The sequence below is a fragment of the Sinocyclocheilus anshuiensis genome, unplaced genomic scaffold (genome assembly GCF_001515605.1).
Source record: "Sinocyclocheilus anshuiensis isolate Anshui unplaced genomic scaffold, SAMN03320099.WGS_v1.1 scaffold284, whole genome shotgun sequence".
Classification (NCBI taxonomy): domain Eukaryota; kingdom Metazoa; phylum Chordata; class Actinopteri; order Cypriniformes; family Cyprinidae; genus Sinocyclocheilus; species Sinocyclocheilus anshuiensis.
In genome coordinates this window covers 2673217-2684411 of record NW_015554266.1, presented here as the reverse complement: position 1 = coordinate 2684411, position 11195 = coordinate 2673217, and the positions used below count along the sequence as shown (strand labels likewise).

The window sequence follows — 11195 nt, the reverse complement described above, 5'->3', positions numbered from 1 at the left end:
GAAGCATCAGGATTGGCCATGCATTTGTGAGTTTTTTTGTTTGTGTTTTTGTTATTTGTACTTGTTAAAGAAAAGTAAGTAAATATCATGTTGGCACACACACACACGCACACACACACACACACACACACACGCACGCGCGCACACACACACACACACACACACATTCTTCAACGTGTCATAATTGGGAAATAACTTCAGTCCAATTTGATTGCTCTTCATTTGCTGCCTCTTCTTCCCCATGAGCAGTGATTAAACTATGCATATATATAAGGCAGTTAGTAATTAAATGAGCCAATGGGCAATTATTGCTTAATTGTATGTAATTTCCCTTCATTAAAAAGGTAAATGAAAGCAGACCATATTGTGGATATAATACATTGAATATAGCAATAAACTCAATCAGCTGTTGAGCACATGGCTGGCCTGTCATTCACTATGTAGAACATGGCTGACAATTTTGGACATATTGTTTAAATGAGAGATCACGGACATCATGGGATAGTTTTGTCCTCACATGTCATCCTTGAATGGCTGAACTGCAGTGTCTGTGGCTTATTGACATCTAATTTGTTCTGCATTAGGCTGAAATACATTGAGCAGCACTGTATTAGCTTTACGTTATAACAACATATACAACATAATCCAAAATTATTGTCCAGTGGGTGGTGAGCAACAGTGTCCTCTAGAGGAGACTGCCACCCCCATTTAGAGGACACCACTTTGGTTTAGCTACAAATACATAGCTGTATTAAGAAAACCTCACAAACCTTAATTTTGTATTTGTTTACATAGAAAAGAGACTGAGCAATGTTTTCTTACATATTGTGGTTTTACCCATAAGGCCATGAAGTTGTTTATGGTGGTTGGGAGATGCAGGATTTAGTTTGTGGAAAGAGGGTGTTCACATGATGGTTGAGTGAGACCTGTCTCAAATAACAGTAACACCCACCCATTCAGATACAATATGGCAAAGACTGTTTTGAGGGGAGGTGACCTCTGTTTCTAGACCTCTTCACGTTCTGCATCAGAGCTGTTATCTGCATCGCTTTTTCTTTTTTTTTTTTTTTTTGCCATTTCCTGATGTATTTCTCTGTCTTTGTCACACTTAGATTGAAATTACTCTGTAAGAATCCCCTCCTCTGCCCTCTGCTAATGACTGTAGTCTCGTACAAATATAATTTCTACTGTTGTTTCGCATTGAACAATACAATGACCAATGGCTCTTAGATTTGGTCCCCCCCCAGTACTTGTTGTTTAGCCTTAGATAAACCAGCTTTACCAAAACATCATAAACAAATAGTTTTAATAGAATGAGAAGGAATAAATACTTGTAATTCTATTATTGTTACAATTATTTATTTATTTTTATCAGTGTTTTATGTGAAGTCGACTTAATCGAATTTAATATTTTGTACTGTGCATACTGAAATATATGTGACAAAACAGAGGTAAATTGCTATTCGACGACGGGGAATGTAAACTACAGCAGATCTCTGTGAAATCACAGTCATGCACCGGCTGTCAGTCAGCCCTCAGATTGGCAGAAGAGTCTCGCAGCTGATTGGTTCTACTCACATATGACGCAGATGACGTACTGAACTCAAACACGTGGGTCTCACATAAACAAAGACACATTGGCAGACTGAGCTCTACATGCCAGTGTTGAGCTCCGCGCTCTGCGAACCACACGCCGTGCTGGACATTTACACACATATTCTGCATCACATGCTTATGGATACAATATAGTTTTACTGATGGTCTACTAAGGTATGCAATTGCCTTTCTTTTTATTCTTTGTCTGTTTGGGCAAATATGCATTTTTAATAAGCAGTGCAACAGTCTCTGTTGTTTGTTGATTTCTGCTGGTTTTATAGAAATTGATAAGCTGTTTTTCTTTAGAGCTGAATTGTGAAATTAGCATTTATTCAGTCCTTGTATGAGAATAGAGACCAGCGCACGCTTGTGTGAAATTGTGTTTCTTCAGACATGCATTTATTAGCAGAAATATATAAAAAAAATATTACAAACGCGGCGCGCAAATCCTTAAACTTTCGCCCCATCGCTCACATGTTCTGATACGGCGTTCTGATACGGCGCAAAAAAAGGGGGTTTTAAATTTCAAAGTTAAAGTGAGCTCTATAATTTTGTATCTGTGTAATAGAACTAATAAAATGTGATGCAAAATCAAGTGAAAGTTGTGTGTTTTATCAGAGGGAGAATCCAGAGCTGACTCGTTTGTCTTGAATCCCGGTATTAAATTTCACCTGATATTATCACCTGCACAGCGATCTGCAGAGGAACAGTCCCACGACTGAAGGTACTTCAGCAGAAAAAAAGATGAATAGTTAAAAGCGATTTTGCAAAGTTGCATGCAAGCTGGAAACAGTGCTAAAACATGGTTTGATGGGCATGCGGCTATTATTTTCAGGCTTTCTTTATGTTGTTGTTGTTGTTTTTTTTCTTTTATTGATTGCTGTGTTGTTTGCAGCCATGCCCTGCGTCCAGGCTCAGTATGGCTCATCCCCGCAGGGCGCGAGTCCTGCGTCTCAGAGCTACAGTTACCACACCAGCGGAGAATACAGCTGCGATTTCCTCACGCCAGAGTTTGTGAAGTTCAGCATGGATTTGACCAATACCGAGATCACCGCCGCCACCACCTCTCTGCCAAGCTTCAGCACCTTCATGGACAACTACAACACCGGTTATGACGTGAAGCCGCCTTGTCTTTACCAGGTGCCCCATTCTGGAGAACAGTCCTCCATCAAAGTGGAGGACGTCCAGATGCACACATACCATCAGCAGAGCCATTTGGGCCCGCAGTCAGAGGAGATGATGGCCCACTCCGGGCCTATGTATTTCAAACCGTCCTCACCTCACGCTCCGGGAACGGCCAACTTCCAGGTTCAGCCCAATCATATGTGGGAGGACCCGAGCTCCCTGCACACTTTTCATCAGACCTATATGACCTCACATATGATAGATCAGCGCAAAAACCCCGTGTCCAGGCTCTCCCTCTTCTCCTTCAAGCAGTCTCCACCCGGAACCCCTGTTTCCAGCTGTCAGATGCGTTTTGACGGGCCTCTCCACGTGTCCATGGGGCACGACAGTCCCGGAGCGCACCGAGCCCTGAACAGCCAGAGTTTCGCAGTGCCCAGTGCCATCAGGAAACAGGCAGGAATCGCTTTCACGCACTCCCTGCAGCTCAGTCACGGCCATCAGCTGATGGACAGTCAGGTGCCGTCACCCCAGTCTAGAGGTTCTCCGTCCACCGAAGGTTTGTGCGCGGTTATTATTATTATTATTATTATTATTATTATTATTATTATTATTATTATTATTAATAATGAATTAATTAATTTGCTTATTTATTTGTTTTGTGTTGTTACCGGTTATATCGGTTTTCTCTGATCTTGAAAGTAAAATGAGACTTAAACAGACATTCGAGCAGCTGTCATATTAGCGGGGGTTTTTTTTAATATCTTATTTTATTGTTTTCTTTAAATCTTTATTTTGCTCACTTGTTAGTCGCATATCTGATTAAAGATAATTTACACCAAAAACAAACCGAATGTTTGCTTAGAAAAAAAAAATATATATATGAATTTTTTGTCTGAATTATATGTCATAGGCTACAAATGAAATCTTATTGTCCACATTTTCTTCATTTAGCGTACAGTACAGAAGAACGCCAAATATGTCTGTTTAGCCAATAAAAACTGTCCTGTGGATAAACGCCGGAGAAACAGATGTCAGTATTGCCGATTTCAGAAGTGCATGGTGGTCGGAATGGTGAAAGAAGGTAAATCGCTTTTTGTCCACAAGAATGTGCGTCTTGTCGCACCTGGAAAACAGAGAAGTGCGCAACTGCAATTACAGTCATCGTTGATGTCATGCATGTTACAACGAGCATAACAGCCACTTGATAATAACAGTCTTGTGTTGTTTTGACAGTTGTTCGGACCGCCAACTTAAAGGGTCGGAGAGGCCGTTTACCCTCCAAACCCAAAAGTCCGCAGGAGTCTTCGCCTCCCTCTCCGCCCGTCAGTTTGATCAGCGCTCTGGTCAGGGCTCATGTGGACTCCAACCCCTCTATGAGCAGCCTCGACTACACCAGAGTGCGTTATAATACTGCATTCGTCTATAATTTTACCCCTCATTTTAGGCTTTAAAAGAAAAAAATCAAAATGTGCATGTGACTCTTGATGCGCTTCCTGCGCCAATCTGACACAACCAATATTAGGAATTTAATATCATACAGTGTTTCATTATAAACTTTCAACACTTTAAGGGTGGCATATTTTACTCTCTAAATTGCTTTTGCAAGAAAGAAGCCAGTGAAATACAGACACAAGTTAAATTAAAGAGGGGGGAAACTCTCCCCCTTCTAGAAATGGGCTTTGCAATTTCACGGGTTATATATTTTAAGGGAGCTCATTAAGTCATGTTTAAATTAAATTCCAGTTCCAAGCCAACCCGGACTACCAACTGAGCGGAGATGACACACAGCACATCCAGCAGTTCTACGACCTCCTCACCGGATCCATGGAGATCATCCGCGGTTGGGCAGAAAAGATTCCCGGGTTCACCGACCTGTCTAACCCGGACCAGGACTTGCTGTTCGAGTCTGCCTTCCTGGAGCTCTTCGTGCTGCGCCTGGCGTACAGGTACCGAGGCCTCTGGAGAGGTGGCTTTGCTGCTTCAGTTTTTATTGGCTCTGTAATAATTAGCAGCCGCTTAAATCCCCGTTTAATGCGCACGGTAATTAACGGGTGCTTTGTCATTAATTTCAGGTCCAACCCGATGGAAGGCAAACTCATCTTCTGTAACGGAGTGGTGCTGCACAGGCTGCAGTGCGTCCGTGGATTTGGCGAGTGGATTGACTCTATAGCGGAGTTCTCGTCAAATCTCCAGAACATGAATTTAGACATATCTGCTTTTTCATGCATCGCCGCCCTAGCCATGGTCACAGGTGAGATCAGTTTTATATACTGTTAAGAAAAGTGTAACTGTGTTTTTTTTTTTTTTTATGTTATATTCTCAAATAAGAATGATTATTAATATTTTACAGAGAGACACGGACTGAAAGAATCCAAGAGAGTGGAGGACCTTCAAAACAAGATAGTAAATTGTCTGAAAGATCAAGTCACCTTCAATGGAGGCGGCTTGAATCGTCCAAACTATTTGTCCAAACTGTTGGGTAAACTGCCTGAACTGCGCACACTGTGCACACAGGGTCTGCAGCGCATCTTCTACCTAAAACTAGAAGATCTGGTCCCACCGCCAGCAATAATCGACAAACTGTTTCTTGACACTCTGCCCTTTTAAACCGCGAGAAAAGGAGAAAAAAAAAAAAACTAGTTCAAACAACCTCAGAGAACTTCCACTGACTCTCTTGAAAACTGAAAGCCTGATTTTTTTAATCCACCAACCATTGCCAAATGACGTGCGCTTTCGGAAAAAAAGGATTCAACGATATAAAGCCTGGAAAGCACCACGCGAAATAATAATAACTTTTGTCATCGGCAAGTGATTTTGGCCTTTTATCCCACCAAAAAAATACCGCTACTGAGTATCTCAGAACAGAGAAACATGTAAAAATAGGTAAAAAGGTAATAATAATATGAGAAATTATAATAAAAGACACATATTATTCAGTAGTATGCCTGATTTTGAACGATGAAAAATATCTCGCCACTACTAATCAGTTAACTGCAAACGTCTGTATTCATGGAAAATCACAGAGTAGAGTGTATTATACCATTTCTATATACTTATTAAATAGATTTATGTGATTTATATGATGTGTATAAAGCTTGTACAGAGACATTTTTTTTTTCTTTTATAACTTATAAAAGTGTATCTGTCAGGTGGGAAGGAGACGCATGTTGTAGAGGACTCTTGTCTCTATTACACACTCTATATTCCGGACACTATGTAGTCTGTTAGATTTTATAAAGATTCGTAGTATTGGGACAACTTTTAAATACGGCACATGTGTATAAAATACCAGTATCATCTGTACAGGTAAAAAGGGACCCATAGTGTTTGTACAATTGTCAGACATTCCTCGTTGTATGTGTTGTATGTATTGTTGCTGTTTAATATAAACGTTTATATATTTATTTTGAGTTTGCCGTTAAAGCATGGTGCAGTTGAAATGATTTCAGACGCATCACCGTCGTCTTTGTTTAATGTCTTACATGTGATTTTATTTGCCATCTATTCCTGTAGGTGTGTGAAAATCATCACTGCCTTTTTATATGGTTTAACTAAATATACTACAACTCGTCCGGTTCCGAACCCGAATCAAACTTCATGAGAAAGGAATATTTAATGTTTACAAATAAAACTTTTAAATCATTTCCATGCAGGAGCCGTGTCTCTTAATTACATTTCATTATTTTGTGATCCGAATTTGTTCAAGGAAAAACTTGCATTACTGAAGGAACTCAAACAAAGAAAAAAAAGTATACATATTTTATTGTTATTTTTATTTATTTTACTTTTAATCTTATTCTTTTCTCTCTCACGTGAATGGTTAAGATTATTTATTTTTTAAGAAACACTGAATATAACATTTAAACTGTAGATAGCATGCAAACGAAGGATTTCGGGGGAAATGCGAATTTCTTATATATCTCTTTCATCAGGTTGTTTGATGGTTTTTCTAAGTAAGAATAGACAAAGTAAAATATTAGAAAAATAGTCTTCAACGATTTCTCTTCTCAGCATATATGGGAGCATTTTGAAAGTTTGCCCCAGAATCAAAAATAAAACATTTATTTTAAAACGTTACATTTGTTCCCATTTATTCAAAAGAGTTCTGTACTCTAAAGTATTCGTTATTCAAATGTATACAATTGTTTTCGAAGACAGAATTTAATTTGTTGAACGTGTGATAACTACAGGTGTCTAAAAACTATAAATCCTTTACAGTAAATGGGTAAAATGAGAGCGATGGATGAAAATGCAATAACGTAATAACAATGCAACTAAATTCACTGTGTAGAATATGGAATTCCGCTTTACTGATTTTCAATTAGAGTAATCAAAACACAGCTTTATGGTGTTTAATTCAAGTACATTTTTTTTCTAAATTTTTGACTCCGATTTATATTTTTAAACTTTAATTCAGGATACAGAAATGAAGCATGCTTATGTGCTTGCATTCGTAATTAAATGCTGGAGAAGAAAATATAAGTAAGCCAATGATATAGCGCATTTAAAAACAACAGTCATTTATTTAAATGCATCTGAAAATAACGAAGCCAATCATGTTATGAATGTTATGAACATGAATGTGTAGTAAATTATATGTTGGTTTTAAGTTATCAATTACAGAAGATTGATCCATATTTGGCGTTACTATTTTAGATTGTGCTAAGGAATAATAAAATGACTTGAAAGTAACGAATGAAAATGCAAATACTGTTTATATTATAGCATACTACATAATATTTTCTTCTTTTTTTTGTTAAACTCTGGTTAGGTGCCCTTCAGCACCATTACAAGGTTTCTCAGGCTGTCGACCACACCAGATCATAATGAGCTGTATTATATAGAAAGCTACCATTCTCTAAATTATTTAAAGCAGTGCGGATTTGAAAAATTCAGGCGTGCGCATAATTGTTTTACCTGTCTGGTGTGAGCGTGCGTGAGGACCTGTGTGTTTAAAACCAAAAAAAAAACAAACAAAAAAAACATACAAACAAATGCATACATTATGTTTTAAGTTATAATCTATAATCTGCCGGCCTGATCATCTGATCATTTACGTTAACATCAAGCTTTTCTACAAAGAGTATGATTTCATTTGGAATCCATTCATTTCAAACTCCTGCAGGATATTTGCAGTAACATCTGCTTCATAATGGTCACACAGAATGGCATACAATCCCAATTTAGATTTTGTGATTTTTTTTAAATGTATTTATTTTTTTATTTTTTTTTAATACACAGTAAGCATAAAAGGCACAGGGACATTAAAAACATTACTGAAACACAGGCAAACATAAAATAACAATATTTAGATCATAAATCAGCGTAAAACCCAGAACATGTCACCATGAGCTTGTGAACCTGTATTTTGCATTGTCACCTGGGACTTTCTTCTAAGGCTTCGGATAGCAGTTAATTCCGAAACATTTGACCTGAAATCAGAGCCAAAAACAGTCCTGATGTACTTGTGTGTCGTAACTGTCTGACCGATAAGTCAGTGAAGTAAGATTAATCAGCCTTACAATTTCACTGTTGTACAGTATTATATACTGTACAGTAATGTGTACTAATTATCATACATCCATCTAAATGGAATTACGTTGTAAAGTGAACATTCATGCCCACATTCATCTAACAACTATATCCAGAGTGTGTAAAAAGTCAATCCCATTCCGTTCTATCTCACTATTTCCCAGACAACAGGTATGCCGTTCATGCACACGTTCATTGTGCCTTACTGTAATGTTCTTTCCGGAATTCTGTCATTCGCCATTCATGTCCGTTTAGCTCAGAGAGGAGATGAAGGCGCCTCTGGGCAACGTCTGGGAACGCTCACTATCGCGTAATCTCTCTTTCTCTCTCTCTCTGTTTCTCTTGCTCTCTCTCATTCTCTCTCATGCTAAAGTTCTCACAAGGCAAAGAATTGTCTGAATAATTAGATTTTCACAGCAAAAAGACTAATTCCAAGTCAAATTAAGATTACACTCAAAAGCAGTTTGCTGACATTTAGCAGATCAGTTAGAGGGACGCTCTGCGGTGTCACAAGCGTGTACCGTGTTGACTGAAGTAATCATTTAGGTTGGCAACGGCCTAATCTCTGCACAAAGAGAAAAAGCATGGGAGCGATGTCGTGAGCGGCGTGTGACAGAGAGACACGCTCGCCTTACACATGTCGAGGTATTTTCACTCCGCGCGTTTAAATAGAGACGAATCACGGAGCATTTCACTGCTTCTTTATCTGAGCTGACAAAGGGACGGAGATGGCGGCGGTAGCGTACATGCTCTTGGTCTGTCAACCTGCTCTCTGGGTTCTGCTTAGCACTGCAGATAATGCAAAAGCAGACGGAAAAGGATGGAAATAGCACGCTCCGTCTGCACGTGGAGAGCTCAGAGGCTGCAGGCACTTTGTCTTAAGTGCTAGAGCAGGAAACAAAAAAAAAAAAAAAAAACTACAGTGATTGGCACAATAAAAGACTGACTGGATACAGCACTAATACATTACGTGCAAGTGTTTAAATATTAAACCACCTGAGGACATCAATTTGGTTCACTTACTCATAGTTTCAAAAACACCAGTAATGCCCTTTGTGACGTCTGGCCTTTGCTGAGAGGTCTATGTCTCAGAGCAGAGAGTTTGCAGTTTGTGACATTCCTTTTTATTATTTTCAGTGAGTGTATGGGGATATTTGTGTCTCTTTGATTTACATATGTGGGAGACTGAGGCTAGTTGTCATGAGATCTATATTTAATGTTTAACATTCCAAGCATCTAATTAAAATGTGTGCATTATTGTGAGTTTTTCTACAAACTAAAATTACAGAGTCATCTTATTTTTTTTTTCTAATGGCTGTTAAGTTACTAAAAAATGCATATTAAAAGCACACATTAAGACATAAGTAAATTATATAATGAAGTTAGAATTTAAGGTTGTGTGCTCTCGGGACGGGTATTTTTATTTAATTTTTTCGTAAATTTCAGGTCAGAGCAAGTTACATGAATTTTATGCAAGTGATTCATTACAATTCAAATTTTGTTTGATTAAAGTAGTGGGTATGTTTGCATTGTTTGCTGTTTTATGAATGTATGAACTTTCATCATTTTTATTCTTGTGTGTGTGTGTGTGTGTGTGTGTGTTTGGTGTTTATTTATTTATTTTATTTTTATTGTTTAAAAAAAATAAAATAAAAAGGCTATTTAATAACAGATTACTATTGCGACAAGTTTCCCCAAGGTACAACATGGCATGATACTGGAGCATGCTGTCACAAATGGTTAATGTGTGGTAAACTAACCATACTGTATAACTATAACTGGAAAATAACGATTTAATTTTTCAAAAGTCATTTTGTTTCTTCTCTTCTCTTCTCTTCTCTTCTCTTCTCTTCTCTTTTTTATTTTCTTTTCTTTTCTTTTCCTTAACTTTGTGTTAATATAGACTTTCAACAACATAATGCGTAGTCAAAATATTCACTAGAATAAAAAAAAAAATAGACAATTTACACTAGTCTCCCCTGTATTGGGATGGGGAGATTAATCCTGTTAACTTTTATGCAGGCAGCATTCATTTGAAAATGAAAACTACAAATGCGAATGAAAGAAAAACTACAATAAAACAACAATGAAATTTAATTTATTAATAGGATTTTCTTTTCACAGTGAGGTATAAGACAATAAACATTTTATGTATTATTCCCAGTATTTTTCCTTCAGTTCCAGTAGATTTTGTCTGCATCTAAAAAAAAAAAGAAAAAGAAAAAGTTGATTGTGATGTAGATGCATCTTGTACGTCCTGGTTCTTGCAGTCGGTGAACAACAGTTTATCATGATGTTAAAGTGTGTATCAGTAAACTGGGTCAGAGAGTAGACTTCTCATAATCCATACTGCATACAGCTAGAGGTCACAGCACACACACATGCACAGACAAATGTTTTACATATGAAGTAAGAGTGACAAACAGAAGATATTCTACTAATTCAAATGTGTTTGCTTGCTTAATTAGAGTGTCTTTTTAAGCATGATCACACATTTTCAATAGACAGTTTCCCTTCACTGCAAATGACAATTATCAATTGGACAGATTAAGCATGTCTCTTTGTGACACACACACACACACACACACACACACACACACACACAAACACAAACACACACACACACACATATATAGATCTCGCTCTTTACGCATTGTTCTATCATTCATGTTAGTAAACAGACAACCAGTCTCTCAATCATGTGAGAATGACCAGATGACAAGCAATGACTGATGTCACTGCATGTGGAAATGAAAGTGTTGTCCCTCTGTGTTCTAACAGACGTTATCACACACATCAGGCTAGTAAAAGACACTAATTATTTAAGGATCCGCTGTAAAGTGACTGACTGCAGTTGTAGAAGCAGTCACACCACTCATAAATATTTAGCTCAGACACAACTTGTGGGCTGACCTGCTGCTGTGCATCGATTCCTGATGAAC

At 37.8% G+C, this 11195-nt stretch overlaps 1 pseudogene; it reads left to right on the top strand.

The window, feature by feature from the left end:
* Positions 1–1673: 1673 nt before the first annotated feature.
* LOC107671287 (nuclear receptor subfamily 4 group A member 2-like) lies at positions 1674–6031 on the top strand (annotated as a pseudogene).
* The last annotated feature ends 5164 nt before the right edge of the window (positions 6032–11195 follow it).